General features: G+C 42.9%; 1 long non-coding RNA gene across 1 annotated transcript; it reads left to right on the top strand.

Annotated features, from left to right (window-relative positions):
* The first annotated feature begins 5,696 nt into the window (after positions 1–5,696).
* On the top strand, positions 5,697–21,024 carry LOC136150779 (uncharacterized). Its single transcript, XR_010659931.1, has 3 exons — positions 5,697–5,920; positions 9,225–9,314; positions 13,160–21,024. It is a non-coding gene; the product is annotated as an uncharacterized lncRNA (long non-coding RNA).
* The last annotated feature ends 235 nt before the right edge of the window (positions 21,025–21,259 follow it).

Here is a 21,259-nt window from a genome sequence, read left to right on the forward strand (position 1 = left end):
TTGTTTCTTTAGCATCTGACCCAAGGCTGGGAATAAGTTTCTCAGAAAATAGTTCTTGATTAGAGTGATCTAATTAATTAACAACTAGAAGTGCTTCCTATTAACTACATTTGTCTAACATTTCTTCAAAGGTACAACCTGGCATATTTTTCACATGAATACAAAAGAAGCCTGCCTTTTCTACTGGACCAGAAAGTTTTTCAAAATCTGCAGAATGATGCTGATTAGATGGGGTTTTAAATGTAATCTTCCTCATTTATGTTAAGATGTGTGGAGTTTTCTTTTCAGAAGTTTTTGTTTTTGTTTTTTGTTTTTTGGCATCTTCCTAACTGCTTCCACAAGAATTGTCATTTCCTGGGTATTAATAAGTTGGATCTTAATTAAATATTTCTCAGGTAGATCATCATAAAGTGGTATGAACCAAGTATTTGTCTTCAGTTCTCCAGTATCAGGATAGTTACTGGCATATGGATCTTTTCCAAGGCTGAAGTGTGAACCTGAAAGCAGGACTTATTTACCTTCATCCTCACAGAACTTTCATCAATAGCAGGTTTGTTGAAGGGCCAAGAGCAAGAAGGCAAATGGGATGGAATAATTCTAAAAAGTTCATTGGGTAAATACAAATATAATAACAAAATTATTACAGATACTTGTTATTAAAAATTCTGTTCTAAGTACCATGTGAGGTCTTTGCACATATTTTATTACATTTTGATTAAGTTTCAATCTTAAAACTCCTCTTTGAGGTAGGTGTTGTAATTGTCAATTTATATGTAAACAAATAGAGAATCAGAACTGATGAATAATTTACCCAGGATGACACAGCTAATAGATTGGCAGAGCTGAGATTAGTACCCGATTCCAAAGTTCATCTCACACACCAAGAATTGCAATTTTTCAAGTGTGTATTTAGAGAAATGAAAGAACATTGTTGGAGTGCCTATAAGAGCTCTCTTTAATCAGCAGCTATGTAGTATCCCAGAGGATTTAAGATTGATAAAGAATATAATGATGTGAGCATACGGATATGGAAGACAAGAGACATAGAGGTATTTCTTATGTTCTTGAGCTGTGCTTCTCTTTCCTCTGTTTAGCTTTGTATTTAAGTGAGCATGTGACTTTACATGTAATTAGGCTTTACCTTCACCTTGCTAGAAGTTGATACTGTTGCCCTTAAAATTATTATCTCACATATTATCTGGGATGAAACATATAAACTTTATTATTTTTTTAAACTTTTTATTTTATATTGGGGTATAGCCAACTAAGGGATTCCCAGGCAACCCAGTTGGTAAAGAGTCCACCTGCTAAGGCAGGAGACCCAAGAGATGCAGATGAAATCTCTAGGTGGGGGAGATCTCCTGGAAGAGGAAATGGCACCCCACTCCAGTGTTCTTGCATGGAAAATCCCATGGACAGAGGAGCCTGGCAGATACAGTCCATGGCGCCACAAAGAGCTGATTACAACTGAGCACACAGGCACACACAGGTGATTAACAATGTTGTGATAGTTTCAGGCGAACAGCAAAGGGATTCAGCCATCCATATACCTGTATCCGTTCTCCCCCAAACTCTCCTCCCACTGAGGCCACTACAAAACATCGAGCAGAGTTTCATGTGCTATACAGTAGGCCTTTGTTGGTTATCCATTCTAAATACAGAAGCACCCATTGAAACATACGAACTTCGGATGTTACAATCAGTAACACCAACTTCTCTATCCTGTCCAAATGAATACGTGTTCATATTCAGATATGCAATGGAACCTCATTAGTCTAGATTCGTCTGAGCTCACTTGTGACAGTCTGGACCTTCCGGCAAGCTGTAAATATAATTACATACACTAACTATTCTCCAATCCTTTAAAGTTGCAAATATGCACTTTTTATCCAGGTGCTGACATCTTTCCAGTAGCCCTCTTCACCGTGCTCAACCCAGCCTCTTCACTTAGTTCACTGGGTTCCAGGAAGAATCAGAGTCTCATAAAGAATGCTGCCTCTGATAATTCAATTCCAGGCTGAGCAGGGTAAAATCAGTTTGAACTTCACCAACATTTGCACTCTACGAAAGTAAAACTCAAAGTGTTGGCATAATTAATTATATTAATTGGATAGAATCTGAAGATGAGAAACCAAATACATTAAAAAGAGGGGAGATAAAAGTTGATTTTTTTTTTAATTGAGGGCTTCCCTGGTGACTCAGTGGTAATGAACATGCCTGCCAATACAGGTACAATCCCTGATCTGAGAAGATCCCAAATGCCTCGGAGCACCTCAGCGGGTGTACCGCAACTATTGAGCCCTGCTCTGGAGCCTGGGAGCCACAGCTACTGAGCCCACGGGCAGCACCTACCGAAGTCCCAGGGCCACAGAGCCCCATGGCTCTGCAATGAGAAGCCAGCACATCACAACTAGCGAGAAGTCCCTGTTCACCACACCTAGAGGAGAGCTCCCGCAGCAGAGAAACAGCACAGACAAATAAATAAATAAAATTAAGTTTTTAAAATAACTAAATTTAAAAATTTAGATAGCAAATGATTTGCTTGGCTCTGTAAATTAGAAGCCTGCCCAAAAATGGTCCGTGGAGGTGTAAGCATCATAAAGCACCTCCGGTGTTCTGCTTTCACCAAAAACACGGAAGGAATTTCCTAGAAATGGTCAGGATGGAATTATGGAAAAAATCCTTTTCAGACCTTTATATGCTCAATCATTGCCAGACAGGGTGCTAAACATGGGAGATATAATAGGAGCATGGCCCTGACCTTGCTCAGAGAAGTGTATCAGCTGTCCTGTACAGTAAATGTGAAAGGAATCATGAAATAAATATAAAAAGGACACAGTGGGTGGGCAAAGGAGTGGTCATCTCTGTGATTCTAATAAAGTGAATTCATAGCAATCATGTAGGGTTGTTCAGTGAAATAGCAAACTCTCCCATGAAAAGGTGAAGCAGAACCTGAATGAACAGATAAACAGGAGTCAAGGCACAAGAAAAGGGGTTTTGAAGAGCAATCAGTTCACAGCAGTCCTAAGACGTGAATGATCTGGTAAGTGTTCTCCATCTTTAATATCTAGGATACGAATTTCACAAAGCAGAACTGCAGCTCTACGTCGTCGCTAAGTTAACTCCCCACTGCCCCCCTCTCCATCGCCACCCCTCTAACAGATACATCAGGTGAGCAGGGCTCAATTATTCCAATTAAATTCGTGACCTGGAGCAACTCCCCTCACTACTCAGAGCCTCAGTGTCTTTGCCTGAGAAATAAGGAACCCTGTCCACTCTAGTCTATTTCTGCTCTGAATTGCGAATAGTACAAGAAACCAGAAAGGAAACTCCAGAGAAACAAAAGTGAAAGTGCCCAAAGGAAATACAATAGTAAACAAAAGCACAAAATTCTATATCTCACTGAAAAATGTGGCAGAGTTCCAAAACACTTTTTTTCAGCGGCCCGTGAACACGAGACTTGGGAGAGAATGATCACGCCTTCTGTGAATGACATGAGTGTAACGCGAATCCACCTTGCTCCATGCAACCGTCTTCTTAAACAATGCTCCCTGACCCTGAACGACCATTTATTAAGATTTTCTTTCTAAATAAGTCAATCCACGAGGAAAGGTCGGTCCCCTCCTGACAAACCCCTCGGAACACCACATAAGGGTGTGTTCCGCTTCAGGATGAGAGAGAAAAGAGGGTAAAGAAAAGAGAGGAAGGAAAGATTCGAACTGATAATTAGATTCTGCCTAGTGTTGCCACGCGGTTGTCATGCACAACAGCAGGGAAGCAAACTATTTTAAAACTTGGGAAATACGGTAGCCTTAAAATTTGATCGTTTCTTCATGTTAGTGAGACTTCTTTGCACCTAACCCAGAAAGGTACACCCTCCTGGGAGCGAGAGCACGAGCTCTGGGGTGGACCAGCAAGTGGAGGCGGCCAGAATGGACCAAGCTGACAGCTTCGCAGAGCGTTGGCTGCGGGTGTGGGACCGCAACCCGCGACCGCCACGGCTAGAGGGGGTCGATCTGGACCAACTGGTGGCAGAGGGCTCCCTAGGTGGGAGGATGCTCCGGGTTCGCCCTGGGAGCCTCCCTTCTCCGAGCAGAAGGAAGGGCGCTCAATCGCGCGCACATGCAAACACACACACAAACACACACATCCTTCCCGTGGAGTTGTGTCTCGTCTCCCTTTTGTTTTTCTCCCTTCCCGGTCAAGAGACCCGGAAGTTTTTTTTTTTTTTTTAAATCCAGTCTCTCTCTCTTTTCCAACCCCCACCCCCCCTCATCTATCACATGGCAGAGATAGAATAAAAACAGAAAAATGGCGACGGTCACGTTGTGGCGAGCACGTTGTATCCTTGCTGCGTCATTAGATAATCCTCATGCAAATAGCGGGAAGAACAAAGGAAAGGGGGGGGTCCAGGACCCCCCCGGGGGCGCAGGTGGGTATGGGGGCGGCGTGCCGGGCGCGGGGGCGGCGGGGCGCGCGCTGAGCCGGGCGCCGGCGGGAGACGTGCGGCCGCGCGGGGCTCGGTGCGCCGAGTGTCTACGTCCGTGTGCGCGCCCCTGCGGCGCGGTGGAGCGCTGGCCGGGCCGCTCCTGGCCGGGTCTCGCCGCACCGGAGCCCGCCCGCCCGAGGGCACGGGAAGCCGGGAGGCGAGGAGAGCGGTTCCGGCGAGGCCCGCCGCGACGCGCGCACCCTCACACGCACACGCCGCCGCGGGGCTCGGCCGGCTCGGCGGCCGCGCGGGGGGCGGGCCAGGCGGCGGCGGCGGCTGGGGCTGAGGGCGCGCCGCTGCCCGGCGCCCGCCCTGCAGCCTCCGCGGGAGACTGCACGCAGCTCGCCACCTCGGGGTAGGCGGCGGGGCGCCGGGGCGGGGGCTCGGGGCGGCCTGGGACCCCGCACGCACTTGGAGGGTGTTGCTGGGCTGGTTTTGTTGTGGTTGGGATGTTTTTGTTGTTGTTGTTTTTTCTTTCCCTGCGGGGCTGGGGGGCGACCTCGCCCATTGGCATTTCCGCGGTTTCCCTCTGGCCCTCGCTGGGGTGTCAGGAGCCGCGCAGGTTGAACGAGGGCGCGGGGAGACCCCCGGTGTCCGGCTCCGGCCCCCTGGCGGGGCACTGGCGCGGAGGGGCGGGGCGGGTGTGTGTAAATGTTGCGCACTCGCTTTTCCCCCACCCCCGCCTGCTTCCAGGCAGCTGGCGTGGGTCCCTTGCTGTCCGGCGGCGACTGTAAATAGAGCCTGGATGTTGTTTACATGAAGGATCCGGCGGGAGGAGTCTGCGAGGAGGAGGCGGAGGAGGAGGAGGAGGGAGGGAGGAGAGAGGAAGACCGGAGTCCCCGCGGCGGCGGTCCGGGGCGAGGGTGAGCCCCGCGCGGCGCGGCCACCGGTCGCTACCACGAGGCCGGGACGCCGACCCCGGGGTAGGAGGGAGAATGGGCGCGGGGCCGGGAGATGGGGGGGCTCTGTCTGAGTGGCATTTTTAGCTTACAACCTGCCACGCAGATTCTCCCGGGCGAGAGGGGAGGGGTGTGCGGGGAGGGCGGGGAAGCCTTGATTTCTCCGCACGTTCGTGCTCGCATCCCTGATCTTTTCCCGCTTCCTCTCGGGGCTCACCTGTTTATTTCCATCAACCGGAGCTTGCAGTTGTTTTTTGTGTGTGCAGGCATGAGAGGCTGTTCCTTTTATTAGAAGCATTATTGGGGAAGGAAGGGTGCGTGGCTGTAATTTACGCCGGTCTCGGTCGCTTTTCAAGAAGGGGGAGGGGAGTTGGCGAAGATCGCGTGCTCCCGGCCGTAGCTGACCCCAGGGCGTCACCTCTGCCTTACCCCCTTCCGAAGACTCTTCTCCCTCACTCGGCTACCCGCAGGCCAGCTGCCACCTTCTTGGAGAAGGACCACACCTGTGCTCATTCCTCGCTTTGGAGGAGAGGTGAGCTGAGAAACCGACCGGCTTTCCCAAAGCTGTTCACCAGCCCTCCCGTCCCAGAATTGGCCAGAAAGTGCTGCTTTCACCTGCCGATTGCGCTGGCCACATCCATTCCCCCCACCCACCCCTGCAAGTTGGCTACAGATGTATTGGGATTTGTTTCTTGCCTCTGGACCTGCAGCTCACAACCAGCAACTAACTGCTGGGTTTAGATAGAAAGAAGTGATCTCCTTGGGTTTAGTGTGCGTTCTTCGTTCTCCAGGGGGTCTTACGATGGAATCTGCCCCCTCTATTCTCTCGCTAAGAGCTTAGTCCAGAATCTGGCCTGAGTAACCATTTTCTGGCTCTCTTTCTCTGGGCCCCACCCTGGCCCCTCTTGGTTCTCCGGAGCCAAATACGCCTCCCAAGCAGAAGGCACACCCTGCCCTAAATCTAACCATTCCAAAAGGGAGGAGGAAAGAGTGGAAGAGAAGGGATCCAGGGGTCTTCTTTCTGTCCTGAGTATCCCCAACAAGCAGCTTCCTCTTCAAGCCGCCTGCGTTTATAATCTCTTTATTCTTATCAGCTGCTCCCCATTTTTGCCTCTAGTCCTACGATAGATATTTAGGTGGGGATGGGGGTGTGGAAAAAGAGATGTCACCCCTTTTCCCTGGTGTGAGACATTTTCATTCTCAGACTTTCAATTTTTGAGATGCTTAACAATTAAAATATGTAAATATGTTTGCACGCTTATTTGAACTTGTGTTCTTGCTGGCTGATGAATAGCTGGGACTCAGAAAGGAGGGGGAGAAAGTGACGAGAGGTGCACATTCTTCCTAAGGTCCCCTTTATGAGCATCCCCCAGAGTTGCTGGAGGAGACCCTTCAATGAAAGCCAGCAGTCTCCCTTCCATGACATCACCACCTAAGCCCTTCCAACTTTAGCTTCAGAACAGGAAGAAGGCTCAAAATAGAACTACCTTAGGAATCCAGCTCCTTTTAGAAGATCAACTTTTAAGTCAGCTGCAGGAGAAACTGAACTTTGACACTCGGAGAGAAAGCTGCAGTGTTTGTAATTGGTTCCTTTGGGGAAGGGTCGGGCAATACTTTCCATGTGTATTCAAAAAAGCTTTTCCCAAGATAAGTTGAGTACCTAAGCCGATGAATGATTAATTGAATAGTTTGAGATTCGTTTATTGAATTATTCATGTGTTTCACCATGTCAACAGTAACAAGTACTTTTTGGAATGAATTAAAGAGGGGCTTCTAGAATGTGGAGAAGGAAATGGCAACTCACTCCAGTATTCTTGCCTGGAAAATCCCATAGACTGACGAGCCTGGTAGGCTACAGTCCAGGAGGTCGCAGAGAGTCGGACACGACTGAGCGACTTCACTTCTAGAATGTGTTTTAGGGATTTTGCTGGAGAGAGAGGAGGTTGGTGGGGGGTAGGAGGGAAAACTTGAAGACAAGGAATCTGAGGATGCAGTGACAGCTGGGGTAAGTATGGAAGTTGAGAGGCTTACTATAAACAAGGCCTGTAACTTTTACAGGGTGACTAATATCCTGGACAAAGAAATAACGATGGCAGGATTTTCCACCTTTACCTTGAAAGTTAACTTGGTATCTTTGAATCATGATGTTTCCATTTTCATTTTTCCCTGAATTCTCAGAGCTGAAAGAGTTGTTCATTCTTTAGAAAGGGTTTCTTAATAAGTGATCATCATTGAAGTATTAACAACTTAAAGATTAGGAGGGCAGAAAATACCTGGTGTCATTTGAGTAACCTGTGAGTGCTGTAGAATGACTTGCTGGGTGAAGGGTTCTGATTTTTAAAAATCCAGATGACAGGCTCTCCTGTAACCTGTATCAGTGCAATAGCCACTAGCTACGTGTGGCTGTCAAGCGCCTGGAATTTGGCTAGGATGTTAAGGAACTGATTTTTAAATTAAAAATTGGTGTTCAGCTTTTGGAAAAGTTCATTATGTTTGGAAGTTGGGTGTATGTGTCTACTTTTTAAGCTGTGAATTTTATGAAATCTACAGATTATTTCTGTTGAAATTTTATTGTTTGAATTGAGATGTGTTAAGTGTAAATATGCCCTGGATTTCAAAGACTTAGTACAAAAAAGTAAAATGTCTCATTAATGTTTATATTGATTACATGGTCCAATGAAAATATTTTGGGTGTATTGTGTTAAGAGAATATGTTGTTAACATCATTTAACCTGTTTATAATTTAGTTTTTTGTTTTTCTTTTTTTTAATGTGACTACCTAAGTATCTAAGATTGCAAACATGACTTGCTTTTTGCTTATCTGGGACAGCACTGGTCTATAATATCACTCCTTTTTTTCTTGGGTTTAATTTCCAAGGAGGTGGCTGCAGGAAATACAGTTATTTCATATTTGTCAACCATTTACTTTGCCCTGCTATTTTCCATGTGGATTTGGGGACCCCCAAGAGTTACTATTACAGTACAATAGAGTATTATACAGTACAAGTACAGTATAATAGTGACGGCCCTGCAGATTTCTCTGCAGGAGGAATGGCCCGCTTAGGAAGGTCAGTAAAAATGTCCAGGGTATTGGAAGGGCTAATTAGGGGTATCATGAGAAAATTTAGAGACCCACATATCTGGCCAAAACTGCTTTTGTAAAAGCTTTCTGGGAATACCAAACTATACCAGAGAAGAGTGTGTGGCACTTGGTGCTACAGTTGTGACACATGGTGACATCGTAGTGAGGCCACACACTTCTTAAAATTTTCTCTTTCTCTGCTTTCACTTTCTGCTCCCACATCATAGCTCCACTGGTGGGAGGCCCACAAAGTTGCTGACCCCTTTCCTCAAAAAAAGTATAATGTTGACCTGAATGGAATGTTGATATCTTTGGAGTTTGGTTTTATCTATTGAGGTTCAGTAAAGACACTAGAAGGGACTTGGACGTTTAGTACTATCCCTTCATTTTACAGATGACAAACTATCAAGTATCTTGCCTGTTGACATATAGACTGAGGAATTCAGTGTATACTTTTGCTGATAACTTATTTAGAGAATCCCTGAGAAATGAAGGAGTTTGTGAATCAGTCAAGTATTTGTTGAGCTTACACTTTGTAGGAAGGACTGTGATTAATTTTGTGAAGGGACATGAAGAGAACAGTCTCTGACTTCAGGAACAAGACTGTAGACTTGAGGAAATCAGATGTAAACAGAACCAAAGTAAATCACAGTTTAAGATCCAGCACATCATAATGAGGGCAGTACCTCTGTGTTACAAGTAGAAACGCGTTCTTTTTCCATCTGTTACATGTAGAAATGTGTTCCTTTTCCAGATGTAGGAATAGAAGCTCTGAGTGGTGGACTCTGCAGAAGACAGGAGTGTGCTTGTGTTTCTGCACCAGCCCAAGGCTCTAGAAGTGGAGGTCAGTGCATGCCTTTGGTATGGCCCCCCTTCAGCTGTCAATTATGGGAATTTGAGAAGTAAGACCCAGCATTTCTAAATGGCAGTGCTGAGGAAATCACAGATTAATAGAAGATGACCAGAGTTTTTAGAGATGGTTAGCTAGGGGTGGATCATTTTGAAGTTAGCTGGTATATTTCTAACTGGTTATTCTAAAAGAATATGATAACAAAGGTGAAATGAAGTAAAGCTGACTTGTGAGCAGACTGTGAAATCCAAAATCTGGGGCAAAAATTAAATCTCAAGCAAAATCCAAAAGTGAATTAAGTTGACAGTTGGACTACAAGTGTGTATGCTGAGTTCATGTGTAAAGGAGAAAGGCCCATAGAATAGAATACTGTATTCTATCAAACATTAAGCAGGATGGTCCAGCTGCTTATAGATTCTTAGTCTCCTGGGAGCTTTGGGGGCTAAAATCCCCATCATTTTGTTCCTCTTTCTGTCTCAGCATTACCGAATATGGACCTTCCGTGTTAGCTTTTGCTGAGGTTATGGAGCATGACTGCTTGGAGTGCAGTGCTTGGAATGGGTAAAACAATGTCACCCCCTCTGTAATTAGTCCCAGTTAATGCTTCTCTGTGAGAATTGGGGCTGACTTGGCACCAGGCAGTTGTCCTTGGCTTTTCCTTGACGTTTTGGCTGATTTATTTCTCCTAAAGAAAGAAGAAAATGTGTAACCTCCTCATTCCAGGTTTCCTACTAATCTTGACACCAGTTAAGTTTTTAAACACTCTTAACAGCAAAACTTTGCCATGAAATGCAAATATATGTTCTCTGTGCTCCTGACAAAGCAGTAGTTGACATTTGGCATCTTCTGTTGACGGTACATTTTCACATCTTGACAGTTTGGTCAAATTTGCACATTTTGTAATGTCACCAAGTTGGATGGTAGTTTTCAAGTTGGGGAAGGAAAAAAATCACACTTCAGTAAAAGACGGGTGGATTTAAATTAAACAACCTATTTGCACTATTTTAGTTTTTAAGTATTGTCAAATATTTTGTATGCTGGCAGCTCATTTCATGGTACCTTCACTTATTTAATATATAATCAGATACTTAATTGTTCAAAATCTTTGTATTTTCCTTTTCATTCCGTTGATATGAAACATGACAAATTCTTTGTGTTCCACAAGGTCTAAAACCACATTTTTAGTATACTAATTTGTCAGTAGTACTTTCTAGATGATAATGGTGCATGCATCATGAAGAAATTGTTCTCAGTTGTATCATTTTCATCATAGAAGAACTTGAGGTTAAAACCAGGTTGATTTTGGGGGGAAAACATTTTTCTCTTTCTCCCTCTTACTGTGCAGTGTACTTTTCTACTATAACATGAGCACCTGCTGTCACTTGTTTTAAAATTAAATTATTCAGTTTTTTTAAAAGAAGTATCTACTGACAAATTATTTTGGTAGATTTAATTTTTTTAAATGCACATGTAGAAGAAATAACTTCCAAGAGAAATAAAACATTTTAAGTGTTTATTAGTATTTATAAAATACAGTTTTGAAAACCTGTACTTTTGCTTCCTTGAAACTACTTTAGAATTATTCTGAGAAAATATTAATTTAATGATTCACAGTATAATGGCAGTTTGCTTTTTATTATTATTTGGTCACTTGGCTCCCTGCTGTATCCCTACCCCTTCCACCCAATTTAGGTAAAAAAGAAATGAGAGGAAAAATAAGGAAATAAAGGAAATACTCTTTACTCTTTGTACCAGAAATCTTTAGTTGTCTGATTTTTGGTCATGGCTAATAGAGTGAATTTCAGCTTTGCAGTACATTATAGACTTTTACGTTCATACTTGACTTCATATTTAGACATTCAATTGCCCTACCACTCGGTGTTTGCAAAGAATGGTCCAATAACTACTAAGTATATCAGAGTTATTTATTTGTTCCCATCTTTACCTACCCTCCAGTATCTCAGAGGAAGTATTCTTGTTTTCCAAAGCTGACAGAACCAGAACTGTGGCTGGGAAATGTTAGCTGGTAATCTTTTTATCTTATTTGATGTATCAGCTATCTAAAATTTTATTCTCAAATAGTCACAATATCTTTGTTCACATAACAGATGTTTATAATTTGGGTGAAAATGTGCAGCTATTTCCAGTAACCTTAGGTTAAGGGAATCCAGTTTTTTTTATTAATCTTCGTTGCCCTCTCCTGTTTCAACTCTGTATTGCGTCAGTTGGCTAAGACCTAGGCAATGACTTCTTTAACTTTTAGATATTTCTGCACTTTAGAGAGTTGTTTTAATTTGTATACAGGTGGATTATTTCACTGGATATTCCTTTTCTGAATATATAGTCAGTTTCATAGTGTATAAAGTTAACAGTTGAGCTGGCTCACTGTACTCTACTATTTTCTGACCTCTGCTGATCTAAAGAGTTGATTCATCTCTTTGACTTATTTGAAGTACAGTGCTGATATCTAATTTGCATATAATGGAGTCTTTGAAATCGAGCAAATGCCTAATTGAAAACAAAATTATTTTCAAATATCTGTCAAGTTCCAGTCAAAGTGAAATAACTTGAGAACTTGACTGACATAGAAAAAAAAAAATGAGTGACTCATGGCTTTAATAAGTTGACTATTCTGAAGCTTGAATTCCAGTTTCAGAATCTTTTTATTAAAAAAGTACATCATCCCTGAAGATGACTTCAGGGTACATCTTAAAAGTAACAGGTAGTTTCAAAGCAAGTGATGTGTATATGTTGATTTTTTCAGAAGGCATGCCAAAGGTTGTTAACAATCTTTCTCACCATAACTGTAGAATTGACATTAACTATAGTGAAAAACACCCCATAGGTGTGATATAAATATGTAATCATCATTAGTGTCATCAATGTGAGTACATTCTTAGCACTCAAAGCAAGAACAATAAATCTTTTTTTTTTTTTTTTGACTAATGTGTATTTCTTCTTAAATCATAAAACTCCCATAAGCTCCTGCTTCATGACCTGAGACACTGAGAAGACTAAAAATTTTAACCTGAAAGCAGATGTTTCCAGAATCTTTCTGTTTGCATAAATTGTATAAACTGAACAACCACTTGATGGAGTTGACTGGCTGGGTTAGGGCAGAGAAAAGAGCAGTAGGTTTCATAGTTTGACATGGATTTGAACTCAGGTTCAGTGTAACCAGTGGTGTGATCAGGTAAATCACCTAACCTCTCTTCAGTTTTCGGGGTTTATTTTTTTTTTCCTTTTTTTTTTTTTTTGGCTTTCCTGCACAGCATGTGAGGTCTTAAGTTTCCTGACCGAGCATTGAACCTGTGCGCCCTGCAATGAAAGCACTGATTCTTAACTACTTGACTGCTAGGGAAGTCCCTAACCTCTCTTAGGTTTTTATTCTCTTTCTGTAAAATGGTCTAATGATGTCTAACCTATTCCAGAATCCTTTTGTGATGAATTGAGTGATTCATTGACAATCCCATAGGGTTCTTGTGAAAACCAAAGCAGAATGCACATAGAAAATTATTGCATGTTAGGTAGATGTGAAGTAGTATTGCCATGTTTGATTATGAGCACTTTGAGGGTAGGGACTGTTTCTTATTTACCTTCAATTCCTGGACATCCAGAAGATGACTTAGAACACAGTAGACCTTCAGTAAATATTTACTGCATGAATGATTGAGGTCAGGAAGATGGAATCAGTGAATCCCTGCTCAGTAGAGGCAACATTGTCAAATAGAACCAGAAAACTTGTTTGATGTATTCGTGGTGGTTCATCTTTAATATGTATAAAGTACATGTTCATCATTCGTCTTACTATAATTCAGCCGGCCCTTTTACTGTTTCAGCCTCACCAGTTACTGGGCTGTGACCCTGCTTTTTCTTCTGCTTCGCCACCTTCCAGAAGGAGACCTTTCAGTGCTTCAGTCCCTGGGGAGCCGTCTGAGGGAGTCCGCCGGAAAGTCGGCTGGAAGGGACGCCGGCAGCGCGGTGACTGACAGGCTGCCCTGGCTCAGTTATCACAGTGCTGATGCTGTCCGTTCTAAAGGTACAGTACTGTGATAACTGAAGGATGGCAGCCATCTTGCCTCCCGTCAGAAGAGCCGCATTGCGCCCGGAAGGAAGACCGGAAGTCGAGAGGTGGCGTCACACAGTGGCGGGACCCAGGAACTCGCCTGCCCTGTTCCCGCACGGCTCCTTCCCTAGAGCCCAGGGACTGTTACTCCGTCTGTCTTGGCCTTGTTCTGTGAGACGAGGCCAAGGAGGAGCTGGGTGGTAGTCTATCATGTTGTACTGATTGGACATATTATTAAGATCTGTGGAACGTTTGAGAGACTGATGCTAGGTGAGTGCTGAGTGTGGATTAGTATCTCGAGTGCTATTCGGAGACATTTGTGCCACTTTTATAAACATAAAAAGTTACCTAATTAAAATAGCTTGATGCTGTCAGTATTGGATGTTCAAAATGAAATTCAGCTTAAACAGGGAGAAAAAAGTCCTACATGTTGAACGGTATTCACATTATAGCATAAATAAAATTCCATCTTTGTCTTTAACAAATTTTTAAGATCTAGTCTAATTCAAAAAATACTTATTGAATGCCCATGTTATTGCTGCTCTCACCTTTGCGAGGGCATGTGTGCTCAGTCACGCCTGACTTTCTGCGACCCTTTGGACTGTAGCCTGCCAAGCTCCTCTGACCATGGAATTTTCCAGGCAAAAGTACTGGAGTTGCCATTTCCTACTCTAGAGGACTCTTCCTGACAGGGATCAAACTCCTGTCTCCTGCCTAACTCTTGTTTTGGCAGGCAGATTCTTTACCACGGAGCCACCTGGGAACCCCCTGCTGTCATCTTTGCATGAAAATAAAATGTAAATAATTTTACTTATATCAAATAATTAAGGAGTACTCTGCAATGTCATCTAGAATATGTCAGTTTCAGAGCTGTGAAGGTCTAAATATCAGCCCAGCATCAGGTGTGCACAAAAGGCTAGGAAATTTAACAGAGCATACATCTTCAGCCTGGATCCTTGAGTACTTCTGGGGTGAGAGGTGTGGTTATTGGGGAACCCAGATTTTCCTGCATCCCTCTTCCCTGAAGACTCCCAAAGAGGCTTTACACATGCAACAGCAGCAGAAAAGGATCAGACTACATGACCTGATTATGTGTTACATCATAGTCTGTTGCAAGGCTCAGGTAATTTCGTGCAGTTTAGCCTCAGTGCGCTAAACAGAAACCTCTTAATATCTTCCTAGGTGCACATCTGTACCTGTTAACCTTCCCTCTCCATGGATAACTGACTAGTATAGAAACCAAAGCAGTGGTCAAAGAGAATAGTCTGCTGAGGTTAAGACCTGCCACTGCAGGTCGAGAAGAGCCAGGGAAGGAAAAACTATATATGTGACCCTTTAATGTACAGAAACTACCCAGTAGGCAACATAGCCAAGTTGATGTCTTAAGCCTGTTTTATTATCAAGTCCTTCAGTGGGACAGAGTCCAGAAGAAAGGTGACTGGGAGTGAGTAGAGAGGTTAAGGGTTGCCTCCTGGCCAAAGAGCTTCCGTTTCCTGCCCATCCTATAGTCAGACATTCCTGGTCACCGTGCTCCTTTGCTGGTCCACACAGTCCTCTGACCCTCTCTTCCCCACCCAAAGGGGCTGTTCTTGGAGGAACCCCTTGAGCCACACCTGCTTCACCCTGAATTGCTTTCCATATAGCATTGACCACCATATGACCCACGACCTCCACATGTGTGCATACATTCAGGGTGCCTTCAAACCACACTGACTGGTTTTGATTAGTTACAGGGAGGGACAGTTCTGCCCGATGGTGTGTTATAATACTACCAGTTCTGAAATTCCTTGGAGTGTCCTGCTCCCTTAAACAGAAAAGGAATTTCTGACAGAAACCCTGGAAGAACTTCTAAGAAAGGAAAGTTCTGGGATTGGTGAATTCTCAAGTAACAAAGCACTCCTAATTTTTAGTGTTATAGCAGGTGGAAAAAAATGCTTCAGGGAGTGATGTGTTGTGCAATCATTGGCCTTAGTGGGGATTTCACCACCTTCCTTGATCTTCCTGTTTTCCCATTACTGGTTTTAGAAAAATTCAGATTTTATACTTAGCGGACCTTGACCCCAGGCTCCACACCCGTGGGCTGCTACAGAGCTGAGTGTTGGGTGTAGTTTGGAATCACTCCTGCATTTCTACAGACTGAACCTTACTGGGTCCTATTTCCTGTCAACAGGAAAGCCTGAACTTAGCCTGAGATGGTGAACTACAGAGGGCCTACCCGAGAAGTCCTTGCCATTTAGGGGCAATTCATAGATGTAGCATGTTCCCAACAGGTTAGGTGAGAAGTGATGCAAGAGAAATCTGATGGTGTTTTTCTGCTGCTTTATTTAAAACACATACAAAGTGTGTTTGGTTGGTGTTTTCATTGTATTCCTCAGTTTAGGTGTGTGAGAATGGGAACACTGGAATTACACATAGAAATACCAAGTGATGCAGCGTTTCTGCTTCTGGTTATGCACCTGAGTGGACGGAATCAGTTGTTTTTGCACCTATGTTCACAGCAGCATCATTCACAATAGCCAAGAGGTAGAAGCAACCCAAGTGTTTGTTGACGAACATATGGATAAGTAAAATGTATGTATGTACAACAGAATATTATTCAGTGTTATTAAGGAAGGAGGTTCTGACACTTAAAACATGGGTAAACTTGGATGGTAGCTACATGAAATGAGCCAGACCCAAAAGGACAAATAGGGTATGACTCTTCTTATGTGAGATTCCAAGAGCAGTCAGATTCATAAAGCCAGAGAAATGATGGTTGCCTAGGGCTAGAGGAAGGGGCAAATGGGAAATTTATGTTTAATGGAGTTATTGGGGAAAATGAAGAAATCCTGGGATGCATGGTGGTGGTTGCACAGTGTGAATGCACTTAATGCTACAGAACTGTACACTTAAAAATGGTAAATTTTATGTCTGTTTTACCACCACCAAAAAAAAAAAAAAAAAGTAATGCCACTGTTGCAGCCAATGACAGGACTGAGTTGATTGCTTTCTTTAGACAGTCTTCAGTGTGAAGATAATTGCTGTTTCAAATAAGCAATTAAGATGTAATTCCCATGTCTATGCATTTAAAGTTCTCTAATCTGTAGACTGTTAGACATATTTCCAGAGTTTCTGACATAGCATAGCTTTAAAATTTTGTAAAATATAAAGAAAAGGAAGTGTAATAACAGAGTGCTAAAAACAGAGTGAGAAAAAGGCCTCAGCAAGCAGGCAGATGAGGGTGCATCCCTTGCTGGCTTTTATGTCTTTTTCTGGTGAAATTGGGCAATTCACCAGACCTTTTCTTTTTTCTCTTTTTTACTTTTAAAATATATTTATTGAAACAAAATTAATATGCTATAAAAAACACCATTTTAAAGTGTACAGTGAAGTGGTTTTTAGTATATTCATAAATTCATACACCCATTGTCTCTGTCTACTTCCAGATCACTTTTAAAAAATTAATTATAGGAGGATAATTATTTTATAATATTGTGATGGTTTTTGCCATACATCAACATGAATTGGTCATAGGTATACATGTGTCACCTCCCCGCCATCCTTAACCCCTACCAGTTCCCTCCCCGCTCCATCCCTCTGGGTTGTCCCAGACCACCAGCTTTGGGTACCCTGCTTCATGCATCAAACTTGGACTAGTCATGTATTTTACATATGTTAATGTACATGTTTCAATGCTATTCTCTCATCCCACCCTTGCGTTCTCCCACTAAATCCAAAAGTCTGTTCTCTACATCTGTCTCTCCTTTATTGCCCTACATGTAGGATCATCAGTACTGTCTTTCTAAATTCCATATATATACATTAATAGACAGTATCTATCTTTCTCTTTCTGACCTACCTCAGTCTGTATAATAGGCTTCAGGTTCATCTACCACATTAGAACTGACTCAGATGCGTTCCTTTTTATAACTTGAGTAATGTGGCATTGTGTGTATGTACCACAACCTATCCACTCATCTGCCTGCGGACATCCAGGTTGCTTCCATGTCCTGGCTATTGTAAGTAGTGCTGCAGTGAACACTGGGGTACATGTGTCTCTCCAAAGTCTGGTTTCCTCCAGAATTGAAAGAGACACGTGCACCCCAATGTTCATCGCAGCACTCTTTACAATAGCCAGGACATGGAAGCAACCTAGATGTCCATCGGCAGACGAATGGATAAGGAAGCTGTGGCACATACACACAATGGAATATTACTCAACCATTAAAAAGAGTGCATTTGAATCAGTTCTAATGAGGTGGATGAAACTGGAGCCTATCATACAGAGTGAAGTAAGCCAGAAAGAAAAACACCAATACAGTATGCTAACGCATACATATGGAATTTAGAAAGATGGTAACGATTACCCTGTATGCGAGACAGCAAAAGAGACACAGATGTATTGAACAGTCTTTTGGACTCTGTGGGAGAGGGCGAGGGCGGGATGATATGGGAGAATGGCATTGAAACATGTAAATTATCATATGTGAAATGAATCGCCAGTCCAGTTTTGGTGCATGAGACAGGGTGCTCAGGGCTGGTGCTCTGGGATGACCCTGAGGGATGGGATGGGAAGGGAGGTGGGAGGGGGGTTCAGGATGGAGAACACATGTACACCCATGGCGGATTCAAGTAAATAAATTAAAAAAAAAAAAAAAACCTCTGGTTTCCTCAGGGTATACACCCAGCAGTGGCACTCACTGGACCTTCCCACACTCCAGTTGCCTCAGTTGTCTGCTGCTTTGGAGTCATGGTAAAGATGAAATTTTATGTGTGTGTTTATAGTTTGTATTGTATGCATTGTGTGTGTGTGTGTGTGTGTGTGTGTGTGTGTATGATTACTTTGATGACCAAAGCAACATTTAGGCATTATTATTTCTTATTCTCAAAATGTAGAAGTAGTGTGTCTGAAAAGAATATAGTTAATATTTTAAAATAGTTTTAATAAGCATCCTAACTGGACTTGTCACTCAGCCCTTCCTACCCTGATAAAAAGGAGCATTCTATAGCTTGCTTTCCATCATGAAAGATTTTTCCTATTTGTTATTATGTGTTTAAATTTGAAAATAAGAGAAGTAAAATCATAAGAGACTAAAAGTAAACAGTAAAACCCTTCTCTAAGTAATTGCATGTGTTATTAACCCTCAGTAAAAGGCATCATTTGTGGACTGTTTCCACATCCTCACAAAGCTCTCACTTGGATTCATGCTCTGGAAATCTGATTTTGATGGTAAGAATGGCCTCCACCAGATCCCATGTAGATCCCAGCCCGTGATTATATCATCCAAAGTTGGAGCAGAAAGTTAGCTCTTACCTCTGCCATGCCAATTTCAGATATTTTGCTGTGCCTCATATAATACATTCTGAGCTTCTCTGAATAGCCAACCAACTATAAAGGTGCCACACATTTGTCTGTACTATTATTAAACTGACTTTTTCCAAATCATTTATTGAGGCAGCAAGATTGTTGTGTTATACTTCATGCAGAGTTTTTCCCCCCTAAAAATTGCTTCCTTATAACACTGCATTCATATTTACAGTTAATCCTCACCAAAGGGTTGATTTTCACCATTACCTGTAAAGAGTCTTTTACTACACAGGTTTTTCATTCAGTATGAACAAGAGTAATAGAGACATAAAAAACCACTTTGTTTTCTTCTTCCATATTCAAAACATGGTGTGAAGATTTCTGTTGGGAGAAAACGCCAAGTACGAGAGTGGGTGTCTGGAACATTCTCCACTGGAGTTCCTTATACTTAAATTGGTTGAAGGGGGTTTGTATTGTAATGAATGCCCCTAATGTAATATATGTTTAAACAATTCACATAATTGAAATGGAGTAAAGTAAGCTGATGACACCTTGTTTTATGCATTTGGACTATTACTGTATTTTTATTTTTCATGAGATTATGAGGAGATGGATAGTGATGCTGAAAAGTGGGACAGTTCCAGTGTGGTGAGAAATTCATTTTCATTTTCTGCCAGTCTGTTTGTAAATGAAATTCCAGACATATTACTTAGATTCCCATTACTTGCTTTTTTCCCCCACTTTGAGTATCTTTGGACCAGGAATATCTTAGGGTCAGTGGTGGTACCGCCTGGAACACTTTGCTGGGAAGACTTTAGAGGCCGCAACTGGGTTCCACAGAAAAGAAAGTGAAGGTCACTCAGTCGTGTCCGACTCTTTGCAACCCAATGGACTGTATGGTCCGTGGAATTCTCCAGGTCAGAATACTGGAGTGGGTAGCCTTTCACTTCTCCAGGGGATCTTCCCAACCCAGGGATCAAACCCATCTCCTGCATTACAGGCAGATTGTTTTACCAGTTGAGCCACAAGGGAAGCCCAAGAATGCTGGAGTGGGTAGCCTATCCCTTCTCCAGTGGATCTTCCTGACCCAGGAATTGAACCAGGGTTTCCTGTATTGCAGGCAGATTCTTCACCAACGGGGCTATCAGGGAAGCCCCCAGCCCCAGAGTTCCACAGAAAGGGATGCTGTAACCACCTGTGGTCTGCCCTCAGGGTCTGTCAGTGGCATCAGACTGAGATGCAGGGGTATATTGCTGACATCTTTCCAGCTACTGCAGTGTTTTTAGTACAGAGGTTTAGAGCCTCTGGGAAGGTAGACATTCTCAAAGTTAGATTGATAGACTAGATTTCTGGGAAGTTACGTCATTGGGACTATGAACACCCTTTATATGGGGAGGGCATCATGGGCATCTAATTAAAATGTCTACTACATAATGTATAGAATTATGTCTAGACATAAATCTTCCCCATTTTTTATCATTCACTGGTTCCTGTAAAATTAATACTATAAAATTTGCTACATTTTAGTAAATGCATGTTAAGCAGTCTTGCATGGTTTATATATCTAGAACTTTGTGTAAGTAATTAGGTCTAATAGGCTAGAAGAGGACTTCCTTTTTTTAAAGTTGTCAGGATTATTTGCTTGAGATGAGTCAGCATGTGTTGAATGTGCATATACCAAGGCTCCAGTTTCATCCAAATTCAAATCTTCAAAGTAAAAGAGTTCTCCACGTTTCATATTTGAAGAACCTGAGGAAGCTCACAGAAGATCTTCAGTACACAAAGCTAGTAAGTGGTAGAGTAGGGGTATGAATCTAGAACAAAAAAACTGAGAAACTAAGTTAATAGATATCAATCCTACCTGCTTTGCTCGAGTGTAGATTAGTAAATGAGCCTTTGAAATGGAAGCCAGCATATGTCACAGCACCTTCCCCCATCCACTATGTCTGCCTCTGTTACCTTCTTGGCTGTGTACCTATAATTGCCTCTTTAAAATGAAAATTTGATCATGACATGATGTTTTAAATTCCTTCAGTGGCTTCCTCGATGCTGTTGAAATCAGGACTGTTGGCCTTAGCATGCTCTGTTACTGAAGATACCTATTGGGAGGGAATGCCAAGTATGAGAGTGTGTGCCTGGAACATTCTCAGCTTGAATTCCTTATATATAAATTGGTTTCCACCCACCTCTCTGGTCCCGTGTCTTGTACCCAGTTGACTGGCCCTTCCTTTGTCCAGAGAATCAAGCTTCTTTTCACCTCTGGTACATTTCCTTCTGCCTGAAGCACCCTTACCATTCACTTCACCTGGTTATTTTTGTCCTTCAGTTCAGTTCAGTTCAGTCGCTCAGTCGTGTCCGACTCTTTGCGACCCCATGAATTGCAGCACGCCAGGCCTCCCTGTCCATCACAAACTCCTGGAGTTTACCCAAACCCATGCCCATTGAGTTGGTGATGCCATTCAGCCACCTCATCCTCTGTCGTCCCCTTCTCCTCCTGCCCCCAATCCCTCCCAGCATCAGGGTCTTTTCCAATGAGTCAACTCTTCACATGAGGTGGCCAAAGTATTGGAGTTTCAGCTTCACCAT

Source organism: Muntiacus reevesi, chromosome 1 (genome assembly GCF_963930625.1).
Source record: "Muntiacus reevesi chromosome 1, mMunRee1.1, whole genome shotgun sequence".
In the NCBI taxonomy this organism is placed as follows: domain Eukaryota; kingdom Metazoa; phylum Chordata; class Mammalia; order Artiodactyla; family Cervidae; genus Muntiacus; species Muntiacus reevesi.